The sequence below is a fragment of the Pseudopipra pipra genome, chromosome 2 (genome assembly GCF_036250125.1).
Source record: "Pseudopipra pipra isolate bDixPip1 chromosome 2, bDixPip1.hap1, whole genome shotgun sequence".
NCBI lineage: Eukaryota > Metazoa > Chordata > Aves > Passeriformes > Pipridae > Pseudopipra > Pseudopipra pipra.
Genome location: NC_087550.1, coordinates 65,109,091 through 65,133,872, shown reverse-complemented (window position 1 = coordinate 65,133,872; position 24,782 = coordinate 65,109,091). Strand labels below are relative to the sequence as shown.

The 24,782-nt window shown below is 37.9% G+C and overlaps 1 long non-coding RNA gene across 1 annotated transcript in view; it reads right to left on the bottom strand.

The window, feature by feature from the left end:
* LOC135409819 (uncharacterized) overlaps positions 1–24,367 on the bottom strand; it is a 45,356-nt gene extending 20,989 nt beyond the window's left edge. Inside the window, exon 1 of the long non-coding RNA XR_010428372.1 lies at positions 24,293–24,367. This is a non-coding gene — a long non-coding RNA (uncharacterized LOC135409819). The remainder of the gene's footprint in view (positions 1–24,292) is intronic.
* Between the last annotated feature and the right edge of the window lie 415 nt (positions 24,368–24,782).

The window sequence follows — 24,782 nt, the reverse complement described above, 5'->3', positions numbered from 1 at the left end:
AAACAATTTTCATTTTTTACATTTATTCTACAGTTGCCATAGTAGATATTTAAAGAACAGTAATTAGAAAGGATTAAACGGAGCTTAATATTTTTAAATTAAATTCACCATTTGCAGCATTAAAGACTTAATTGCAAAGAGACTAACTTCAGGGTTGCTTACTGAACTGTATAAAATTGTTTTTAATTAAAATTCAGATTGTCAGAAACATATTCAGGTTTTTTTATCTACTTCTGCACATTCAACTAATTTGACCTATAGAGTACTCTGGGATATTGGTGGTGCTTGTTCACTGTTCCTGCAATGTATAATAACTTTTGGTTGCAATTGCTATAAGACCTAGGAATCATGCTACAGTGTGTTTTCTTTTGGAAAGCACATCATAGATAATCCCAGATCAACATCTATACAACAGTTTTTTGCAGTTGTAGGTTTGTACAGTCTGCCTTCTCCCATCTAGTCCTATTTTCTTATATAATATCTATGGGATTCTGACAAAGATCTACATGTGGAACTTCTGTGCCATTTTTAGAGTCTAAAAGAACTTAGGAATTACTAAATTGGATCACACAAAGGTCCACTTTTCTAAATCTTTATCCAAGGGTGACTAAAGATGCATAAAGGAAAGTATAAAATAGAGAAAATTTATATAGCATCCAAGATTACCTGTGAGATTTGACACTGAAATTATGAGATTAATTTGAGCATTACAGATGATGTATTATTACTGCAAGTTTTCTAGTCTTCTTCTCTGGTCCCCATAGACAGAAATGAATGTTCCCTTTATTTCCCTCTAAAGTTCCTCTAGATAAAACGAATTACAAGTATGTCTCCAGCCTTTAAAAGAGAAGAATTAATTCTTGGGATATTCCGTTGTTCCTACAACAGCAGATAAAAACATGCAAGAAGGAGTGAAAATACTCAAGCAAGAGAAACACAAAGACAAGCAAAGTGTGAGGCTGATAGGATGTTTAGGAACACACTGTTAGCATAACTACAGAAATGGAAACTGTGTAGTGGGTTGACCCTGGCCAGATACCAGATACCCACTAAAGCTGCTCTCTCACCCTCCCTCTGCAACTGGACAGAGGAGAGAGGAAAAAAAACAGCTAAGAATTCATGAGTAAAGATAAGAGCTTGGAGAGGTCAGTGACTGATTACCTTCATGGGCAAAACAGACTCAAAGTGGGGATAGTACTTAAATTTATTACTAACAGGATAAGAGACAGAGAGTGAGAAATAAAACAGTCTTAAAAACACCTTCCCCCCCCCTCCTTCCTTCCATGTTCTCCCTCCTCCCCCCCAGTGGTGCAGGGGGACGGGAAGTGGGGGTTACAGTCAGTTGTTGTTTCTGCTGCTGCTCAGGGAGAGGAGTCCTTCCCCTGCACCCGTGGGGTCCCTCCCATGGGAGACAGTCCTTGATGTACCTCTCCAACGTGAGTCCATCCCTCAGGCAGCAGTTCTTCCCAAACTGCTGTCCCATGTGTCACTCCTCCATGTAGTGCAGTCCTTCACAAACAAGCTGCAGCAGTGTGGGTCCCCCACAGGGGCCACAAGTCCTACCCTGGAAAAACCTGCTCCAGTGTGGGCTTCCCTCTCCACAGGCTGGAGATCTCTGGCAGGACCCTGCTCCATCCTGGGCCTCCCACGGGGTCATAGCCTCCTTCATGCATCCACCTGCTCCAGCATGGGCTCCTCCATGGGCTGCAGATGGGTCTCTGCACCCCGATGGTTCTCCATGGGCTGCAGGGGCATAGCTGCTCCACCATGGTCTGCACCACAGGCTGCAGGGGCCACAGCTCTGGCACCTGAAGCACCTCCTGCCCTTCATTCTGCACTGACCTTGGTGTCTACATTGTTATTCCCATGTTCTCACTCTGCTCTTCCCTGACTGAAATTTTCTTCTGCTCAACAATCTTTTGTTCTTAAATATGTTATCCCAGAGGTGTTACTATCACTCCTGATTGGCTTGGCCTTGGCCAGCAGCAGGAAGTCCATCCTGGAGCCAGCTGGCATTGGCTCCACAGGACAGGGGAAGCTTCTAGCAGCTTCTAACAGAAGCCACCCCTGTAGCCCCCCTGCTACCAAAACCCAGCCGCAGAAACCCACTATAAACTGCTTTCTTTGGCAAGAGAGTGGTATGTAACATGGGGGGAGAGATTCATGTACAACCAAACAGAAAATTATATCTAGCAGTTATCTTTAAATTGCTGCCCTATGTCTGAGTGATGGAACAATTTCATGTGGTGATCTGGCTGGAGGAGAGCAGCATACACTGTTTTCTAACGACCCAGACAGCTAATCAATACATATGGATCTCCAATAGACCAGTCAAGAAAAGGGAAGATGTTACAGCAAAAATGGAGAAATAGGGGGCATACAGTGGAAGATGTATAGGGTAAGAGAGATGTTCCAGCACCTCAGTGTCCTTCCTGAATTGAGGTGCCTAGACCTGGACAAAGTGTTTGAGATGTGCGGCCTCACCGACGCCAAATTCAGGCGAAGAGTCACTTCCCTGGTCCTGTTGGCCACACTATTCCTGATATAGGCCAGGATGCCATTGGCCTTCTTGGCCATCTAGGCACACTGCTGGCTCATGTTCAGCCACTGTCAAACAGCACTCCCAGATTCTTTTCTGTTTGGCCACTTTCCAGGCACTCTGCCCCCAGCCTGTGGCACTGCATGGGGTTGTTGTCACCCAAGTGCAGGACCCACCACTTGGTCTTGTTGAACATCATGCCATTGGTCTCAGTCCATTGATCCAGTCTGTCCAGGTCCCTCTGCAGAGCTCTCCTACCCTCCAGCAGATAGACACTCCTACCCAACTTCATGTCATCTGAAAATTTGCTAATGGTAGACTTCATCGCCTCATCCAGATCATCAATAAAGATTTTAAACAGGACTGAGCACAGCACTAATCCCTGGGGAAGACCATTAGTGACCAGACGCCAACTGGATGCAACATCATTCACCTCCACTCTCTGGGCCCGGCCCTCCAGCCAGTTCTTAACACAGCAGAGAGTGCCCCTGTCCAAGGCCTGGGCTGCCAGCTTTTCAAGGAGAATGCTGTGGCAGATGGTGTCAAAGGCTTTGGTGAAGTCCAGGTAGACTAAATCCACAACCTACCCCTCATCCACTAGGCAGGTTACCTGGTTATAAAAGGAGGGGCCAACACTCATAGAGCTCTGCAAGGAATCGTCAGGGGCTCTGGAGAGAAGACACTGAAGTTACTCTTCTTGTTATGGTTACTGAAGTTTGTAACAAGAACACAGAAACAAATCTTCCCTCACCTTTGTTGCAGAACTCCCAAGTTTTGCGGGATACAAATATGAGGATTTGTTAAAGCGCAAGACTGGGCTTCTGGAATTTATTTTTCAGGGATAAAATTTTTATAAAAAACAAACAGATCCTAGACTAAGTATTAAGGGAAACAAATGAGCTTCATTTTAAGCATGGTCAAAGTCTTTGCTAATAAGTTATTCAAATGTATTTATGTACCCCTAACTTAGCAGTTCCTTTTATTCTTATGCAACTCCATTTCATTCTTGAAATATCTTTTTCTGTGCAAATAAAAATCCCGTTAGTTATATCAGACTGCAAAATTCTCTTTATAATTCCAACTTCAAACTTTCATCTGCTTTTCTGGCATCAGATGGGTCAAACTTTCTAATTTATATTTCCATGTTTGTATGTAATCAATGGGTGGTGTTTCTAAGGACTTGTAAGAGAAGGACTCCTCTAGCTAAATTTAACTGCCTAATTAATCCAACACTATGATGCTCTGTGCCAAACTGTTTTCATCAAACTAAATCTTTATACGGCACTGTGGAAATACAAATGGGAAGTAAGGGACACACAGATAGAAATGGGAGATAACACTGGAAAAAATGGTAGAAATAAAGAATAGAGCAATGAACAGGGAAGAGATTTTGCTGCAACAAAAAAAAAAAAACAGATCATGTTCCTTTCAGTAAAGTAAAAATTATAATGAAATAACTGCTTGTTCCCATTCAGCTCTATATATTTAGGCAGGGACAAAAATGGATATTTTATGCTGCTTCACCATTTTTGCAGGTATATGTTTCAAAGCACAACTAAGACTTTAAAACACAGCACAAGAACAACCTTTCAATATTGATGCTAAAGCTTTATTTATAGCTGACCTGGAAAAACAAAGCTTTAGGGAGAAAAAAAGCACTCCTTTCTGTAGCACTTTCCACCTTAAGGAGATGACAAGCACAGTTTGCTAATCAATTGCTAAGCTTCATTTTTTGGTTTTGAAACTTTGCTTTGATGCTAATTCAAGACAAGTTCAAGTTACCTCTGGCAAATCTTAAAGGAACAGGTTTATATGACACCAAAGTTGTTTTATGTAAATAATTGAGAGGACAAAAAATACTGTATGATGGCAAGTATTACTGGAAAACATGAACTGAGATGCACTTTAGGAGCAGATGACCTACAATAATAACAGTTGAAAGTAAAACTTTCATAGCAGGATATAGATTCAGACAGTCTGCCCATTGGTAACCTTATACTGAGAAACCTTAGTTGGGAAAGAGGTTTTGATAAATTTCAGCCAGGAGTAAGACATAGTGCTCTAGTTAAGAAATTCCTTGAGCAAGAAAGATTTTAAGCTCTCTTGTCTCTTTGGTTGCAAACTCCCACTCTCCCTAAAAGCCTTTCTCAAAAATTTCCTTCAGGGGCCTTCCAAGTGAGCCCAGCTGCTACAGCTCTCTCTAGCATAAAGTTTCCCCTTTGCAATCAAGGTATTCTGAGAGAGAGGATTCAAGAGAGTCAGGATCCAGAGTACATGAAATGGCCAAGGGACTTCAACATCCTTTCACAGAACTTCCAGCAACGCCACAGTATTAGATGAAATACAATCCCCAAACCAGACACTGCAGTTTTGGATGAGTTTTTTTAAAATTAATTTTGTCATTACAAAATGTATCCAACAGGACTATTTGCCTCCAGTTGGTTTCTTATGCAGAGGACAAAATACTTCAAAAACGAGAAAGAAAAATCTTTGAAATCTGTTCTTAATGATGTCACTAAGACAGCCATAGAACTTGAAATACCACCTTAACATTTTTGAACAAGAAAACACAAAAAGGGGGAAACTATATTATCGGAATAATATGCAATTATATGATTGAAAACTTACATTTGGAAAGGATTTTTTCCCAACATTTGCTAATACATTAGCCAGAATATCTCTTCAAAATCCAATATACACAGAGATTGCTCATTGATGACAAATTATGAAGTAATTTTATGTTGTTTTCTTTTCCTTTATGGATAAATGGAGTTATATAAACAATTACTCCTAAGTAAAAGTACTGATTTTGAATTCCCTGTGCTCTTATTTTCCCTAGCAAAGTTATTGGACCTGTTAGAAAATACTTTTGTGTTTTCTTTTTGATTACATTCACCAAAGCGATCAAGATTTAAAATTGATCTCATAATGTGCTGGGGCAAGTGATCAAGACCAGTGGTTTCCTCAGGAAATCTTGAATTATCAGGGCACAGAAGAACCATAGACAAATGTGTTTGAAAAATTTAGACAAGATACCCCTGAAATTTTAAGTTCTGTCCAATTTGAAATGATCATCCCAGACAAAGAAGCTGATCTGTTTATGAAAAAAGAATGCCATTTATTATTTCCCTTGGACAGTGAATGGAGTTTATGACTTAAAAAAACTATGGTCTAGATTATTCCCATTTATTTCTGTACTCCAGAAACAATTGAATGTTCTCCGGATTCCCCCCATTTGCTCTAGATTCTCTATACAGACGTTTCTAATTGCTGATATAAGTCTTGTTCTGGAGGTATCTCCAGAATACACTTTGACTATCACACTTTTGACTAATATTGGAGCCAAGTGTGAATCTACTCCTACTCTAATCTTTTAAATTAGGAATCAGGTGGGTTGATAATACATCAGAATTCTTCCTTATTTTTCTTTATGTTATTACACCCTTGTCACCTAGCAGATAGTCAAAGTGTTGAGTCTTGCAGCTTGTGTTTGTAGGAATGTCTGCTGATAGGTTGGCACAGTTCTGTTTGCTCATAAATATTGCATGAAGCTGTGCTTTCCAGACATTTTTGTTGAGAAAAAGCAAGTGTAGATAGTTCCCTCACTCACAGGTCAAGACTCCACCAAAATGTTTTCTTCATGTCACCCTACAAGTGTTACCCTAGTCGTCGTCGTCGTCATCATCACCATATTTTGGAATGGAATGTTTACTTCCCCAATGCCAGAGAACTGTTGCTGCAGACCAGGGATTATGTTCAGCTTCTAAACTTGATCTGGAATGCAGGTGGGCACTGCTGGACATCAGGCCTCTCGAGAATTTTGTTTAACCTATGAACTGCGACTGGCATTCACCTATTGAAAACTCAATATTACTGAAATCTAAATGATTTAAACCCTAGCATAGGTATCTCTTTCAGAACACTGAAAGTTGCAGAAGCTGTTCATATACTTTGCATTAACCTTTTCTCCACTTGCTTCTCTTCTGCCTTAATACCTTCAGGGAAAATTGTTTGAGGAAATACTACTTAAAAAAGTTATTAATACGACACCTTATATTTTTAGTTAAAAGGTGAACATATTCACCAAATAATTCCCTAAGGTTTGATATTTAATTTAGGGTTCCATTTTTTTTTTCCTTTATGTTTAGAAAGTTGTGTAGAGTTTGAGACCAGACATTCTCTCTTTTTACGTCTATTTATCTCTATTTATTACTATCTCTCTATTTATTTCCAAATCTTGCACAGGGAGAGAGGAATGGTTCCCTATGACGTTAATGGAAAAAGAGATGACTACCTCTCAAAATACATTTTGTGAACATGAAGTATCTCCTTTACACAACACACTACTGGAAAACAATATGCATATTTTATAAAAGAAAACAAAACCCTTGGGGTCCATGAACTAAGAAGTGTTTGTCTGCTTTTTTAGAACTTAGTTTAGCTGTGTTGAAACTGTAAGCTGCACAGTATCACTTCTGAATGACCAATTCTGTTCCCAAGCTGAAACAGTCCAGGTCTGTAGAGCGCAGTCTAAAAGAATCCAGACCAGATACTTTCAGAATCATTGCCAGCATGCGAGAAAACTGAATGGCTGCCAACCTGGATTTTTATTTAAGTAAGGGTTGAAACAATGTCTGATAATGATACCTAATGGCATTCTGTGATTTGAAGTAAACTAGGTGTAATTCATTTATCTCCTTTGAAATGTGACTCTACAAAAAGTGTCATACACTAAAGAGCTACAGTTTTGTGCATCATCTACGCAGCTGGACTGGTTACTACTGGCGTGCACTTTTTTCCTCTAGTGGAGTATGATGGGTAAGTGTTAAAGTTTAGTTATGGTTTAAGTCACCTCAGTGGTGGTTTAATCTAATCTGTCTTGAAAAGATCTCAAAACAGTGGAGAAATTTTATAAAAATAATGCTGTAAAATAACAGCCCATGTCTTTATAATTGTTGCATATTTTTAGGTCATACTTCTCTCTGAACTACAAGGATTGTGTGTCTGAAGTGTGATGGGTTGCAGAATCAAGGAGATAAAAGTCCCCACAGTATATAAGTTTTAAGGAATCTCCCACAAGACATCCATCTCTAGCTAGAGATTATCCAATACCTTCTAAAAGAGAAAGGTCCATCAGAAATGGTTCCATGAAGAATTACATATGAAAAGAAATACTTCTCTTGAAATCCGCAAATTCCTGGCCTTCCAGGCAGTCTCCACATGAACTCAGAGTGACTCTGGGGTCTAATTCGGTCCTCCCAATAAAGATGTGGATTAGCACTATTTGCTCAGTAATTTTTTTCCAAGACAACATGTCCAAAGACTGGAAGATTGTTTATTGTTAAATTTTCTTCCCCATTATTGCTGTATTCTAATCTAAGTGCTAATACTTTGTTAGAAGGCTGTCATAGATTTCCAAAATGAGAAATGATTGTTAGTGAGGATCCAGTGTTACTGCTGGCCTACGATTCCACCATCCCACAGACCAGAGCAGACTACAAATCCTCAAAGGTTATGCCCTCAATAAAGAAAGGAAGTCCAACTGAACAAGCACCTTCCCTGAATTAATGATAATTCCATCTCATCTTCCACAGTTTTTGGTTTGGCCATTTAACCAGCCAATTAAATCAATCCTTTCAAGTGGCATGACCTAATCACACTGCCTCTGGATTTCTTGTTATAACTTTTTCATCTTCTTGTTTCTTCTACCATGTGCCTTTTAAAATCTTTTAAGTACTTCAGAGTAGAAACTGATGCTGCTGTGAGACCTAGAGTCTGCTTATCTGACCTACTTAGTACAATTGCTATTAGCAGTTGAGTGTTGTTCCCCTGAAGGATCCAGTGTTGAACAATGCTGAAAATTATCAAAGCAGATTTACTTCCTTTCTTATAGTAGATCCACATGCCCCTGATATCTCACAGATGGTACGTATGTCATTTTTAATGTATTTTAAAAGGCTTTTTTTTCTTCCCAAGCCTTAGGCTACAATTAAATAAAGCCAATACACCCAAGACTAGTGTATGAAGGCAATGCATTAAGCACTTTGTATCCCAGGGCTGTACTACATATGGAAAATTCTCATATTTGTCATAAATATAAGTGGTTTTGACAGGAGGTAAATGCTTAAGCCTGTCCTTTTTCTGACCTGAGCCTCTCTTGTAGGGCTCAGTATTCTTACTGTACATATATAGAGATAACTAATGCTGCACACTAAAAAAAAAAAGGAGTTCTAGAAACTGTTCTGTATGCAATTAAAGGGGAAAAAATCTCTTGCAAAATTAAGGCTGAGCTACCTATCCCAAAGTTATCACTTCTTCTTGAACACAATCATTGTTTGATCTTCTTGTCTTTTGCTTTTCTTTCACTTGAGCTTCAGAGATTCTCATGTGTTCAACTCAAAAAGTATCTTATAACTGTCAATCATTTTATTTACCCTAAGATTTTTTAAAGAGCATTGGGTTTTGCAAAAGAAAAAAAATAATTTCAATGTTCTTTTCAATGTTCCACTGATTTAACTGACAAGGCATCAAACACATATATTACTTAAAAGTTGCAGAGTGACAAATATGTTTTAATATTGAGATGATAATGAGAAAGGCTGGGTGAAAACAGGTAGGGTTTGGACACAGAAACATTTTGTTTGGAGCTCTTCTTAACTTTTTCTGCTATTATGATCATCTAAAAAGTGGCATCTGCCTTATATTCTTTGACTACTGGGACTATGCCACCAGAGTAAAAAAATCTAACAATGTCAGCACTTCAGTTAAAATACAAGATTTGGATTCATGTTGAACAGCTCAAACTCTAGTATTACCTAGAAGCAACATTGTACCTGGGCATCATCCCTCTGGACTTACTCTCTGTCATTTAACACTGGTGTCTGCTCTGCAATGCCCAGCATAGGCCCCTGGATATATTACAGTGACTTTCTGGCCTCCAAGCTTACCTGTAAACAGCAGGTAAAAGTACAAGACACATTATTTACCCCCTTCAGAGGGCAGGGTGAGTGTGCTGGTTTAAAGGTAAACTGGCAGGAGAAATGAACTCAACTTGAAAGAGATTATAAATCAGAGTTACAACTTAATAAAAATAACACAATAAATACAATTATATAGACAAACAATTGGTTTTAACCTACAAAACCCAGGTGTATAACCCAGCACCCTGGGGCATGACCAGGGTTCGTTGGCCCCCATGCTGAGCCCCACGTGGTCCCCTGAGTTCAAAAGTAAAAGGAGAGGAAAAACCTGTTGGTGCGAGTGATGGCTGCAGTCCAGTCGAGACTGGTGGTCACAGTCCGGTTGGAAGTGGTGGTTGCAGTCCGGTTGAGGTTCTGATCCTGCTCTGGATCCCACGAGTGGTACCAAAAGTCCCAAGACCCCAAGATTATATACATTCAGGTTCAGGCAGGAATGCCCAGTACCTCCACCAGGGTGGGGAGTTCCACAATGGGTGATTGTGAGTCGTGGATGTGAGGACAGGAGCATCCTCCTATCTCACAGGCCTCTTAACACCCAGCATATAGCCTGCGGGGCCAGGTGTGCTCTGGGCAGCTGCTGCAAATGGTCTATTGTTAACAGTTCCCGGGAAATTACATAGGGGGTATAGAATACACAGTTTGGGTTACACCCACACAGTGATGAACTGGTCCCAGCTATTCTAATTAGGACAGTGAGGAAGGCACTTAAAGACTAGGCAGACTGAGTGCGTTTCCTAGTGTCCTCTCCCAGGAGAAGGCCTGGGAGCAACTAGGCTTAAAGATTTCCAAAACCCGTGTCAGCTTTTCTCCAATGTGAAAGACAGAGGAAGAACACTATTGGGCAAAGCCTAACTAAAAATTAGAGTTGAATGCTCAATGACTATATAAGTGCTAAACTGATTACTTCAGTGAGGAACAAAATGGTTCCAGCTCAATAGGCTGCTTCACATTTAAAACTGAAAGTCCATGACTAGTCCAATTAAGTCCCAAATAAATACTTCTCCAGCTGACCCGATTCACTGTAATGGAGGAGAGGAAGGCTGTTACGTCTGAAAACAGTCCTGCCCTGCTTTGTATGCCTTTGGGAAGAAAATAGTCAGACTAGTTCTAGCTCAGTAATTTCATGAGCTAACTTACAATATTTCATTAGAAAATGAACCAAGGCCTGACCTGGGTTTTTCTGAAGTTTTCTAAAAAGTCAGTTTTGGTTTCAAAAACATGAAACACACTATATATATACATTTATCTTCACCCAAAATCTTACGGAAGAAAAGGAATCCTCTATAATGTATTCAGAAAAAGAGCAAGAAGTTACACCCTTGATGTGTTTTTGCTTCAAGGTAAGGCAGAGATCTTGTTTAGTGTTAATCTGAGAAAAAAATTGAAAAAGTTGACTATGGTATTGCTAAGGAAATGTGTAACAGCATTATAACCTTTGATGTGGCAAAGCTGGTCCCAGCTCCCCTTCCTCTGAGTTCACCTGGTCTCCATTTGTTGTGTTTTACACCATGTTTATCAGCTTTGAATTTTCTGGTAAAGATATAAATCTGCTGTATCAATTCACCACATAAACTTATTTTTCTTCCTGGGAAATAATTCTATTTGCAGAGGAAAAATGAGGGTGACTTTTTTTTCTCGCTTCTTTTTCTGTTCAATAGTTCATTAATTTTCAGGAAAGATCAGAAGCTTCCTCAGCCTTCTGATATAAACTGATGGGCATTCTCGAAACATCCATGAAATTACATTTATTCACATGGGTATAAAAAGAGCTCATAATGTTTAAATATGAAGAAATCCAAATCTGATACTTACTCTAAGGTAATGTATCTTGCAATTGCCTGCTTTTAAAAGCTGAAGAACACAAAATATTGCTCTATAGATGCAATATTATGAACAGCAAAACCAGCAGCAGAGTGTCCAACACAAAATAAATCTGTTCAGGTGATGCCTAAAAGAAAATTCAGGGAGAAAAAAACTCCGAGACAATTTAGTTTCGAAGGTGAGATAAGGAAAGGGTTTTAATTTGTGCCTAGGCATAAGGTTACAAGACGCATGCACCCCCATGTCTCAGATGTTACAATTTATAATACTGCTTGTCCAATACGAGGTTTTCCCACCCTGTGGCTTTTGCCCTGATCCACCCCCATTCCGCCCCTGGGGAATTGGGGCTGGGGGCTTTTCGAGACCCTTTTTTCATCAATCTTCATCTTCTTTGGGGTACAGGGGGCATATATTCACCCAGTTCTTGACTGTACTTTTGCAGTTTAGGCCAAGGTACAAGCATTCTCCAAACAGAACAGGCCTATCTTAAACAGAGACTAAATATTTCTACTAGAATTCGGGGGGTAGAATTGATATGGGGAGCATGGAATGGGGTAATAACGTTGAAAATCTATGTTGCTTCTGTGCTAAGGGTAAGGGAATAAGGGCTGCTGCTTCTAAACCTACTTCTGCTATATAACTACTTATAAAGCTTATAAAAATTAGAAAAATCAAAAAACTAGATGGACCTTAAGGCATCAAGGTCAGATATGACTTCAGGAATTTTTGTATAACTGAATGACTAAACTTTTAAAGGGATGAGAAATGAAGCTTACTACATGCCTCTTGTGGTTTTGTTATAAGTACTTGAACTTCTTAATGCTCTTGTTGATTGCCATAACTGTAGAGAATACCTCACACAAACTAGCCTTTGCCTGCAGGGACACTTTGTCCCTTTTTAGGTTTTCATGAAAGAAAGTCAAAGAGTGACATAATCACACTTTATCTGGGTGCTATCCACCTCACTTAATTTTAAATATTGCAAATGTATATATTTAAAGAAAGCTCTTAAGGTGCTGTTCATTTTTGTTGCCTATCTGTGCCCTTCAGCTATCTGCTATGCAAGCAGACAGCTCTCTCAGTCTAGAGGACTGGCCACCATGCAGACAATCCCACCAAAAGCAGTAAAATTATGGGCAGCTAGCAAGCCTCCTAAATAGTCTGTGAGAATAGTCAGGTAAATACTAACTTTCATCATCTGTTTCACAGCTGCAGATAACCGTGTGATCACTAACATCCAGGTACCTGCTAACACTTTAAATAAAACTCTCTGCAATTGCTCTTAAGCAGTGTATGTGTTGTAGGAAAAAATATTGTCTTTTATCACACTGAGTTATATCAGGAGATAAACAGATTAGCTTTCAGATAAGCAAGGACTGTCTTCAGGCTTCATGCACAAGAAGCAACTTCCAAGACAAAAATAAGAGAAAAACAATTGCTCTAAGTTTAACTTAATTATGTCAAACTTGTATTCATATTTTAGCATTTGACAGCTTGTGAGGTGGTAGGTGAGTGAGAGGAGGCTGAGAAACAGGTATCGCCTTTACATATGTAAGCAGAAGAGCTGAGAAAATTCACAGCCAAAGAAGCCCTAAGGGTCCCAGAACATGGGCATCTGATATAAAGTAGCCTTTGGTTACCACATTGGCGCTTGCTTTACATGTCAAACCCAGGTAGACTCAGCTACCAAGCTCACCTCACAGTAGGGATTACAAGTTTTAAACTCTGACTGAGGGGGCATTTGAACCTGGGTTTGCAAGCACGTGAAGGCTCCAGACTAGGCTTCTCATCAACATCAAGCCACCAAACACTAGACTTGCCTCCCAGAAAAGTTTAAGTGTACACATACAGACAGTAGAAAAGATAGGATTTACACCTTTAAGAACAGAAGGGTATTTAAAGAAATTAGATCAGTCAGAATTGTGATCTATTTTACATTTGACATTTCAATTAGACATTTACTTCCCTAAATAAATAAGTACTTTCATGTATCTAACTCTGGAGTATTTGAAGCTCACAGTTCTATCAGGGAAATGTAGTAGTTATTTATTCTGAACTGGCATAACATAAATAGATAATGACTAGTGACCTACTTAAATATATGGGTGAAAACTAATCAAGAAATAATATTTGGCTACAAAAAGACAACACACATGTGAAACCATGTTCCTGCTCTGATGAATCTCTGCTAATTTAAAGTATGGTGTTCTAATAGCCTTTTTTGCTAAGCTTATTTCTTTGCATTATGGAAAAAGAGGATTTCCTGCCTCACATCACCATTTCTCCATCTGTCTGACCTTTTGATCTGTTGCAAGAGGCCTCCATACGTTTTCTATTAATGTCTTAGTTCTCAATATATTCTTATAGTTTGTCCTCCTTGCATCCTTTTCAGAGTTTGGAAGGATTGCTGTTAAAAATCAGGAATGGTGTCCCTTTGCCACACTTCATACCTCCTTAAATCCCTGGTTGTTGCTTAACTTAGTGATCCCACCCCAAGTGTTTACAGCTGCCTCAGTGACATTTGACCTGCTGGGTAGGGGCACCTGCTCTAGATACCTTTATCTCCTGCAATGCTGTAACAGCCCTGTCAAAATTCACAATTCATCTACAAACCAACATTGATACTAAAGTGCATGGGTGTCTCTTTGGTTTTGAAAATCAGAGGTGTTACTGCTATAGCAAAGTGGTACACCCATAGCTCTACTCTTGATGCTGATTGTAGGTCGTCCAGGTTCTTATTTTGAACTACTCCTAGAGGCTACTACTAGCCTCAACCAAGAACAGAGCTATCTGGTAGTATATGGGTCACAGAGGCAACATCTGTCCTTGCAAAAGCACAAATAATACCTTTGAAAATCAAAATACTACTATTGCCAGTTCATGGGCTTAACAAAAGGTATACATACATATTCTATGCAACATATGCAACATATCTGGGCCTGCTTTGGGGTTCTCCATCATGAATGCAGATCTGATGACTTTTGGTGGTAATCAGACATTATTCCAATTCTGTATAATCTAAGGATAAAGTTTCCCACAGAACTTCACCATAAGGATTCAGGGTTTATGACCCACAGAAGTGCTTGCATACGTGTTTGTGTTTCCTACACTATGAAAGACTTCCTTTCTATGACAATTTGTATGGTAGGCAATTCAGTTTTCTGTGTTAACAAGAGAAGCTAATTCTGCAAATGCAGTCATATTTTTGTTTAGAAAAAAAGAATTTTGCAAAGTTCACATACTACAAGTTTAACCCTTGAAAATTACAAATGGTAAGATGGAAGCTACAATGGATCACAGTCTCTACAGTTCAGCATATTACTATGTTTGTTTTCAAGTAGTCAAGGGAGTCCAGATAATTCTTACAACTTAATCACTCAGGTTTGTAATCACAAATGCACAACTCCACAGCAGAAACCATTAAAAAGACAAACCATCTACTGGGTGTTATGAGAGTGAAAGAAAGCCACAATATTCCTAATTGATACTGGAATGGAAAAGCATTAAGAAATGTAATTACCCCAGTACCAACACAGATCTTTCTTGTCATGATGGAATTTCTAAAACATGTTTTTCAAGGCTATTTGTCTTTATAGAAAGACAGTCATCATCATCATCATTCAAAATGGATTGCACAGATATTAATGCCTTAGTTTTAACACATTAAATCAAAGAAAAATCAGAGAAGATTTTTCTTCTTAGGCTGGTGAAGGGACTTGAGCACAGGTCCTATGAGGAGAGGCTGAGGGAGCTGGGGTTGTTTAGTCTGGAGAAGAGAAGGCTTAGAGGTGACCTCATCACTCTCTTCAACTATATAACCTCAAGGGAGGTTATAGCCAGGTGGGGGTTGGTCTCTTCTCCCAGGCAACCAACAATAGGACAAGGGGACATGGGCTCAAGCTCTGCCAGGGGAGGTTTAGGTTAGATGTTAGGAAGAAATTCTTTACAGAGAGGGTTATCAGGCATTGGAACGGTCTACCCAGAGAGGTGGTGCATTCACCATCCCTGGAGGTTTTTAAAAAGAGATTGGACGTGGCCCTTAGTACCATGATATAGTAATTGGAGTTGGATCAGGGGTTGGACTTGATGATCTTGGAGGTCTTTTCCAACCCAATCTATTCTATGATTCTATGATTCTATTACAACATTGGTATATTCAGCTCTAATGAATATTTGCCATAACTGATGTTACTGGTAAGCTCAAAAATAAATATCTTACTTGCGTATATAGAGTAATCATCCCTGAGAAATAAACCATACCTATGCTCTTATGATTGATTTATTTTCAAAGCTTTCAGCTAAAGAACAGGATTAGTGAGGAACAACATGTGAGCTTAGAAATGATCAAGAGTATCTGGCCTAGACATTCTTTGATGCAGTACTTAGAGACTCTGTGCAAATGTGTATTACCAGTTGGCTGCTTCTACTTTAAAAAAGATTCAACTTACTCATGAGAGATGTGTCCCCACATGTACCCCACTGAGATATGGGTACTATTAAATCCAAATATATTGCCAATTCGAAATTCTTCTAAAATTAGTAGTAAGTTTCATTCCTTAAACAATATGGAACTTATAACTGATTGTTCATGATGTACATTGATTAAAAGATTATGCACTAAAGTAAAACACCTGTAACAGTTCAGATGATTTTTTTGTCCTTACTTAACATTTTCATGTTGTGTTGAAAGGAACACATTTTGTGTTCCTTTCTTACCAGCAACCAAGGCAACGAATCTGACTTGGGCTGTCCAGTAAGGGGATTGTAGAGTCATTTCAAAAGATTACATTGTCAGAGACAGCAGCTCATTAATGGAGTAAGTACATTTTTATGGCCTGTATGAATTTAGGAATTCTTGGAGAAAGTAATGTCAGGGAGTCAAGACTCATAGGGTATATATAAGGCAAAGCAAAAATGTAGTAAAAGAATCTATAGATCTGTCTCCCTATATTCCATGGATTGCATAAGAAGAATTCATCTCACCTGCCTACAGACACCTGGAATGTAGGTCTTCACAGCTGAACTACTTATTGAGATATCTTTTATATGTGGAGAGACACAGACATCTCTGAGGAATTTGTCTCATCCTAAGGTAGAAACATAACTAGATCTGATGAATCCTGTCCTGACAATGCCTGTTTTTTCTCCTGTGATAATAAGGATACCTGGTTCAGACATAGCATCCACATTTAGGCAAGACAAAACCCACTGAAGCTGTTCAGCCTTAGAGCACTGATATACATGAGAGCTCTCCCAAAGAGACAGTCTTGGCCAGCAAGCTGCAGCACCTCCAATGGAGCATCTGCTATCAGCCTTTGCAGTGCAGTGTTGAGATGTTTGGTCTTGGCCCATATATAAATGATGAACACATCAAGTATAACTGTCAGGTAAGTCAGTGGTCTACAATTCTCAAAAACTTTGTCCAATTCTCTTTCTTTAAACAGTAAAGGTATAGCTGTAGGCTATTTACACAAAGAATGAGACTATCCAGTAGACTTCCATCATCTGAAGCATCATTAATAATGATACCCCTCTTATAGATAATATAATACTAATATACTAATAGATAATAATAATAATACTCCCTCTTATAGACAAGGGAGAGAAATAAGCTTTTTAATGGCATACTTTATTTCTTACTAATATGACCTTCTGAAACAGGTCAGATTTGGCTTAGAAAATTGTTGTTATTCTCCTTTGACAATACTTGGAATCTGAGATAGTAGCTCAGACGTTGTCTGTAGACTTGACTGGCTGAGATAAATGCTGTCCCAAGTCTGAGTGAAAAGAATCACTGAAGCCAAAGGAGGAGAGAGCTCAGCATTTGAGGATTTATATGGACTCAGACACAAATACGATAAAGAGAGAATTTGAAAAAAACCCCTGCAGTGAGAACCCTTTATTCTGAGAATCTTCTTTTTCTAATATACACATTTTCTTCTAGATAAAATCTAAAGGTTGATGTGACAGGTTACTTCCACTGACCATCATGCAAATGTGTACAAGCCCAGGAAAAATAAAATTGAGTCTACTAACACAAAGCAGAAATGTGCAGTTACTGATGTGGAGAATTTCTATGTTGTTGATTTTGTAGTACTGGCTGGAAAAAAAAGATAGCTGTACCTCTAGTAATCTCTATAGACAGTCCACGAAAATAAGGTTTGGCTCAATATATGAGTTTTACTGCCTCTGCCATTAGGAACACACTGAACTTTATTAAAAACTCAATAAATGTATTCAGCAAATGCATGACCTGGAACTCCTAGAAACTATTTAATCAATAGAGAACAACCAGCTTTAGATCCCTGATACCAAGGGAGGCATTATATTATTTTAATTTAATTTCCTTGTCTAAGTGATCAGGAACATGAATTCTTAAATTCAAAAATGTGGTTTAACCTAATACAATTTTACTAAAATCTTATTTTAGTTTTAGACTTACTTAGATCTAAGCAATTGTTTCCAGGGTGACACTGTGAGAATGAGAGAAGATGGACCTCACAAAGTGGCCTCCATTCTGGTATCTTGGCATTAGAGAGGCAAATAAAGATCAAACACAGATGTAGCAAATGCAGTAAAAGGAAGATTCTAAGAATTCTTATTCCAGCTACTTGCTGAAGCTCGATGAAATGTTAAGAAAGGTGAAGACATTTTGAGATAGACCACAGAGGAAAGCCACTAGCAGTGTGAAGACAGAAATTTACAGCTTCTTTAAAACCAGCCTGTATGTCAACAGAAAACTGTCTTATTAAGAATAAACATTCTAACTTTGCCTTTTTCACATCAAGAAAGGTAAATCTGATTTGGGAGGCATTTCCATAGAGGTATGGGCTTCATGAACTTTAAAATAAATTATAAAGGTACAAATACGACTATCGCTACTGAAAAGGCAGAGAGAAACAAAATTGATTTTACTGAAATCTCACTGTTCTACTTATGTTTTGATGGGTTAGCAGTAACACAACACTTTGACATCACCAATATTGTCTATATGTACTATGTTTGAGGACCTGATGTTTGTCTGTTGATATCTGTCTCTTCAAAGCAGAAAAAACAAGTCAGCTTGTTTAATGAATAAGCTCAGGGGAGTTTGTCAACAACATTTGTTTTGCTTTGGGGCCATATTTGCAGCAATAATAAAGTACAAAGTAGTCAGCTTTTTACATTCTTATTATATATTCTCTGAATGACAACTCTTATTAAGAATAAAAAATTTTCCTTTTTCCACAGAGACAGAAAATTCAAAAACATTTTAGTCACCTAAATATTTGTCACCTAAATTTTATTCAGCACATTTTACTTCTATTTAATTACAAATAGTCAGTTAAACTGCAATCCTGGGTTTCTTTTTCAGCATAAAAATGGATAATATTATTTAAAATATTTTGATACTACCATAAGAATGTTAGAAGATTTTCAAGGAATTACAGTAGCTAGACTTCTACACTTCTCTATTTGGCAGTATAATTCTAGTTGAAATTACTTTGTAACAATCATTAAGTGAATGGAAATCCTTCACAGATTGAAAAGCAGTGTTGATAAAGTTACAAAACCTATCATGGAGCAACTCAGGAGGTGTAAGAACGTCATATGGTTGTCTTATTTACTTAATTACTTATAATTGCAATTTCTCAGAAAGCTAGCCAGCTGCTTTGCACACTAGCCAATCCTTTTGGGGCTGCAGTTGTTTGCAAGTGTTTTAGCAATAGTAACAGGAAAGTAACTCTTCCTGTCATTCAAGGAAGGTCAAAGACATTGCAGTAAAAACATTCTAAGGAGGCACATGCAACCTCTGGAGAAAGAGCTTTAAAAACAGCCAGTTCATGCTCTGCAGTATTTCACAACTCTGCTGTTCCAGCTTCAGATTGTTGTGCACAGGGAAAGTGAGGAAAGAAGAGGTTAAAACCACAACCCCCTGATACCCCTTCGCTTTTTTTAAGTTGCAAGCATCTTGAGAAAGCTTGTGAATGAGTTGGTTCCTCAAAACAGAAATCAAATGGAGTTTTCTGTCAACAGAAACAAATCCAGTAACCCTTAACCTCCAGAAGTGCAAGTAGGCACCTGGCAGTGGTTGGGGCAGCAGTTCTTTCAGAAGAAAAAAATTAACCAATGTTCAAATTCTGTATCACAGCTTAAGGGAGCAATTTTAGTGGAAAATGGCAAACATCAGTCATCGCAGGCATAAAATTATAAATTCTTCTGCCACCAATACTTCTAACTGTCCTTCAGCTGTCAATATGATGTGCTTGGGTAAGGAGTCAAGTGTCTTTAGATCACTAATGCCAGCAGATCAGAAGGTGCACTATGCACAAGACTATCAACCGTTGCTCTATGTGGATGTAGAACTCTGTGCATGATGCCTGAGCTCATTACAGTTCTTAGTTATTTGCTTATCATCTTCTGTCTTCTCCTGTACATTGCCTGAAAAGTATTTTTCCTAAAATGATAGCACGTGGGAACTTCCAGTGTTATTTTTTTTCTGTATAGAAATGTTGGGAAAATGCCAACTGCAAACTTGGAAAGTCCTTGCCTTCAGGGCCTGAAGTACAGAGACACCTCTGTGGCCTTCTGAGAATTTTAGTTGATAAAGGATTAATTTCAGTGATGATCAGTTCCAGAGATGATCAATCTCAGATCAAGGATCAAGTTCATGAATTCATTATTGAAATTTTCCTGGGTTAAGAACATTAGGTGTTTCAGACACATTGCTAATTTACTCTGTTACTTATGATAATCTCTCTGAATTTAGAATTTGGTTGTCAAAGACATGTTGGTTCATGGTTTTTTCCTTCCTTCTCATCCCTTGTAAATATTCCTCTAAGCCACATTTGGCATAGATATGATATAGATGTCCCCTGCCCACTTAAAATCACATTGCTCTTCCACCACCCATGGGAAAATAATCTTTCTGAGTAATAAAATTAAAAAGGCAAGATATTTTTGGGGGAACTTTTCATAGCAGATGGCAATAAGATGTCTTTGATATGGACTTGACAACACTGCTATGTACTGCTAGATTCTATTTCACATTTGTAGAAAGAGACAGAGATCTGCTGCAGAGTAATTGTAAAATTAGATGTCTTGTGTAAGGTGTTTGGTTTGCAGTCTGTTTAAAATGCAATTTTCTTTCATTGTAGGATTCATCTGGGCCTACAGTTTACTATTCACTGCATAGATCAATGTCTGTTTTTTGGATGCCAAAAGTCTCTTTTCCTCAAAATTCATTATAAGTACAGTGTTTCTCAGATTTATTGTCCACTCAGCTTCTAAATCAGATGGGAAAACTACTATAGTAGCAACTTTTCGGTGGTAGATCAAAACATTTTATTTCTTTTACTGCAATACTAGGAAATTTAGGGAATGTGGAGATCTCCAGCACTGGCAGAAGCAACTCATTGGCTTTATATCATTAGATACGCAAAATCATGACTAGATTCTGCTTAGATGGCAACTTAGGTTGGAACTATTTCTTGGTTTGAGTAGGAAGTTCTCTAGCACAGAAACTGCACATTAACTCACAAATTAAATCACTGTTTTTAATAATACCTAAATGCTCCCTTTAAAAGTTATTCATCTACATTACAGGAACATATTGATATTAATGTTTGTCTTTCATAAAATGTAAGCATTAATAAATAATATTGAATCATGAATAAATAATCTCTCCTAAGTTAACTGGACAATTCCACAGAATCTCATTCTGTTGGTCAGATTTTAATCTAATTTCATGATACAAATACCTGTTATGTGCCTAGGTTAGATTTTATTTTGATAAGTTATTCTGTAAATTATACAATAGTAATCAACTCTAGAATTCAGCTACTGATAGATCAGTAATACTTTCTATGCTGTATTTAAATAGCCATTTACAGTACACTCTGCACCGTGAATGTATTCCCTCTTCGTTGGGTATGCATATGCTTTTGACATTTAAAAAGTGTATATTAACTGCATTATATTAATTAAGCTACAGTCAGACTGATTTTTACATGCCACCTTGTGGAAAATCAATGAAATTTTCTTATCGACCAGCTGATAATCAAAATTCTGAACTCACAAAGAGCTGTTGGAAGTTTTATAGCTATAAAAATAAATATTATAAAGAATAATAAAATATTGCTGCAACAAGATATAGGTTCTGGTAATTCATTTGTATACCATCTCTCACCTACAACAAATAACTGAATGGAAAAAATAGGACATATTTCTGCCCGAGGCTTCCTACCAGCATATTTTCACTACGGATTTCTCTGAATGTGACCAAAACTTTTCAGGGCTGAAAGAGTTTTACCCAATGACTACAGAGTAAAAGTTGTTAATTTAGTTAATAAGAGGTGGCTGTCAAGCAAAAAGAAAGCTTTGAATACCATACTTTAAAAACATAATTATGATACCAGTGTTCTAATGTCATTCAGATATCTGTTATTAATATTTTTACAGCTCTCCTGCTGTAAAACATAATTTACAGGGAAAAAAACACTGAACATCCCTGGTTTACATATGTTAAACAATTCAAGCTCTCAGTATTACATTTAGAAAATCCAGTTTCTGCAAAAGAGATCAGAACTATTCCAGCGGAGGTAAAATCTCACCTATTACATATAAAATTGAAAGTGTTTCCATATTTAATTTCTCCACAAATTTGCAGCACCTTCTCCAAGTCAATTGTATGGCCTTCAAACAGGTTTCTGGAAGGGAGAATTTTATTTTAAAAAATGTCTTTGCTTAGAGTAATGCACAGAAATTGGAATATAATTTCTTAAAAGGTCTATGGGATAATGATGACATTTTGAGAAGTCTGGCAAAAACGCAGGGAAAATTACTACCTACTTTTTAAAGAGGTTTTGATCTGAAACTCTAGAACTTTGTATTTCAAAACCTGTTTAAAAAACTACTTAGTTTTATAACTAATATGGATTGTACTGTTTGTCCCACAGTTAATCACAGTCACCTTTGGTGTCATCTCAGACAGTAGTTAAGAAGATAGTAGCTTAGGTAATTAAATGGGCACCTTGAAGGTCCTTTAAAAGACACTAAGGTAAATTATATAAAGCATCACAGCAGTGACTCAGTCTGAACATGGAAAATAATGTGCTACCATATAAACAAGAAAGACCAGCAAGCTCTCGCTTTATACTACAGGTGCCTTCAATGAAACTAAGGGAAATAATTCTGTGATAACCAGAAAAATTTACTAGTTCAAACAGTTTTTAATTCTGCCTATTTTTTGCCTTCTAAACTAAAACTGCATTATTTCTCCCAACCTGTAAGTATTTTTTTTCTTAATTGCACATATTTAAAAGACTTTATATGTGCCTTACGTACTGAATACCAAGTAGACAAATAATTGTAAGTTATAGGGGAGTGGAGTTATTCTTCACAAAAATCATGCAAATATGGAGTGAAACATATCTGATGTTCATGCAATTTCACACAATTCTTGGTGGTCTCAGAAAAAAAGATTTAAATTTCTCTATGACCCCTTCAGTTTCTTGGAAGGGAGCAGTTATGTGGGTTTTTAACTTGTATTTATCATAACAGTACATTGCTAAAAATATTCCAGTCTCCCAAGGGCTCTAATGAAAGGCTATGTGTAGGCTAATGGATTATAATGAAAATCCAGTGTGTTCAAATGTGAAAGAAGGGGGGGTGCTTTTTCTCTTTTATTTCCTCACATTTTTTATTTTCTCTGAACCAAATGGCCCGCTAATGCATTTTGAGCTCTCTCCTGTTGAAAAAAGCTGTGGCTCTAGCTGTGAAACAGCCCAACCTACTCAACAGCACGTTTGCCCTTCTCCTACCTCCTACACCTAACCCTCTTTCCTTCCCTAAGAGCCTGTATCACCGAGCTGGCTGAACACAGAAGCATGAAAGAGTTTGGGCCCCCTTTTTTGGCCTCTCTGGATAGGGAGATAAATAATAATCTGCAGCTTCCCCTCTACTGAAAACACAGAGGAACAAATCTTCCTCTCTCTGGTTTGCTCACATTTCTTAGCAGAGATGCAGGAAAAAGCCAAACAAGCCAGAATGATTTCTGAGGAAACCCAGGAGGGAACAGGCAGTATTTAAAAACCAGGAAAATACAGAGAAAGACACAGAAATCCTTCTCTGGAAGACTAGTCCAAATGCATACAGCCTCCTCAGGTCCTGTTGCTGGACCTATTGTCAAGTGAAATAATTTATTCCAAAGCAGCTACACAATATTGTGCAAGTTGTCCTATGTAGGTTGAGACCCAATGCTACTGAGGAGTCTTTTTTGAGGAGGTAGCTGAAGATATAAACTACAGAGAGTATATAATTTTAAAAGACTGGCTAAGAAATTTAAGATTCAAGATTTTACCCTTACTACACCTTGAGATGGCCAGTAGAATTTGTCTGAAAGAAAGCAGAAAGATTAACATTTGAAAGACACTTTCAGTGTTCATACATACCAATGACAGAAGAAGCAACTCTACAATAAAACAATCTTTGTGTATCTTCAGTAATATGCCCATTAAATAAAACTATTATTTTCTAAGTGATGTGGAAACTTCAACCCCATACCTTGAAGTATAATGTACCTATTTGTTTCTCATTTTCTGTGGCTTTGTGTCCATGATTTACAGTGTTTACTTATGAAAATAGAAACTCAATTCCCACAAACACATTAAACTTCTCCCTGGGAAGCACTTTGAACAGATTGACAAACACTGTATTTGTCTTTCAAAACATAGTTAAAACTGATCATCACTAAAATGATTCTCAGTGAATTGTTGCCTTCTTCAGTAATTTATCCTTCTCAGAGAACCACCCAATGACGAAACAGCCTGACAGTGTCCTGCACAAACTCCTTTATAAATGCAAGCTTTTTCAGAGGGCCATTATGTACTGGGAACTTCTGATCAGATCTGAAAATGGGCAAAATTATTTCAACAGAAGAGCATTTCAAATATAATGCTTACCAGATACTCACCTCCTTCCTGAATTTTGCCAGTTTATTTGCCCCGAAGTATTCTGCTCTTGCAAAATCACAGAGTTGGAAGTTTTCACAATGTAGTCAAAAAAGATACATTTAATTATGAAAAGTTTGTGAACAACAGCATGTCAGAATGGTTTTAATAAAGCCCCTGACAATCTTCGAATTTGGGAGGTGAGAATTTTCAAAAGACTGGAAGCAGTATCTTTATGAGGTTCTAGAAAGAAAATCCTGAACTGATATGAAATGGTAGATAATGTCTTATATAGTTCCCCTCTCTTCTTCTCCACACAATCTCTTGCAAAGGAATAAAATGCAGTTGGAAAGTTTTGAACATGGGTATCTGTATATAGGGTAGATATTGAACTGACCACTAAAAATAGCTTAATAAATCACACTCCACTTGCACTTGATTTAGACGCTGACTAATTAATTGCTATTTGAAATTTCACTATCATATTTAACAGCAGCAGGAAAGCTGGACACT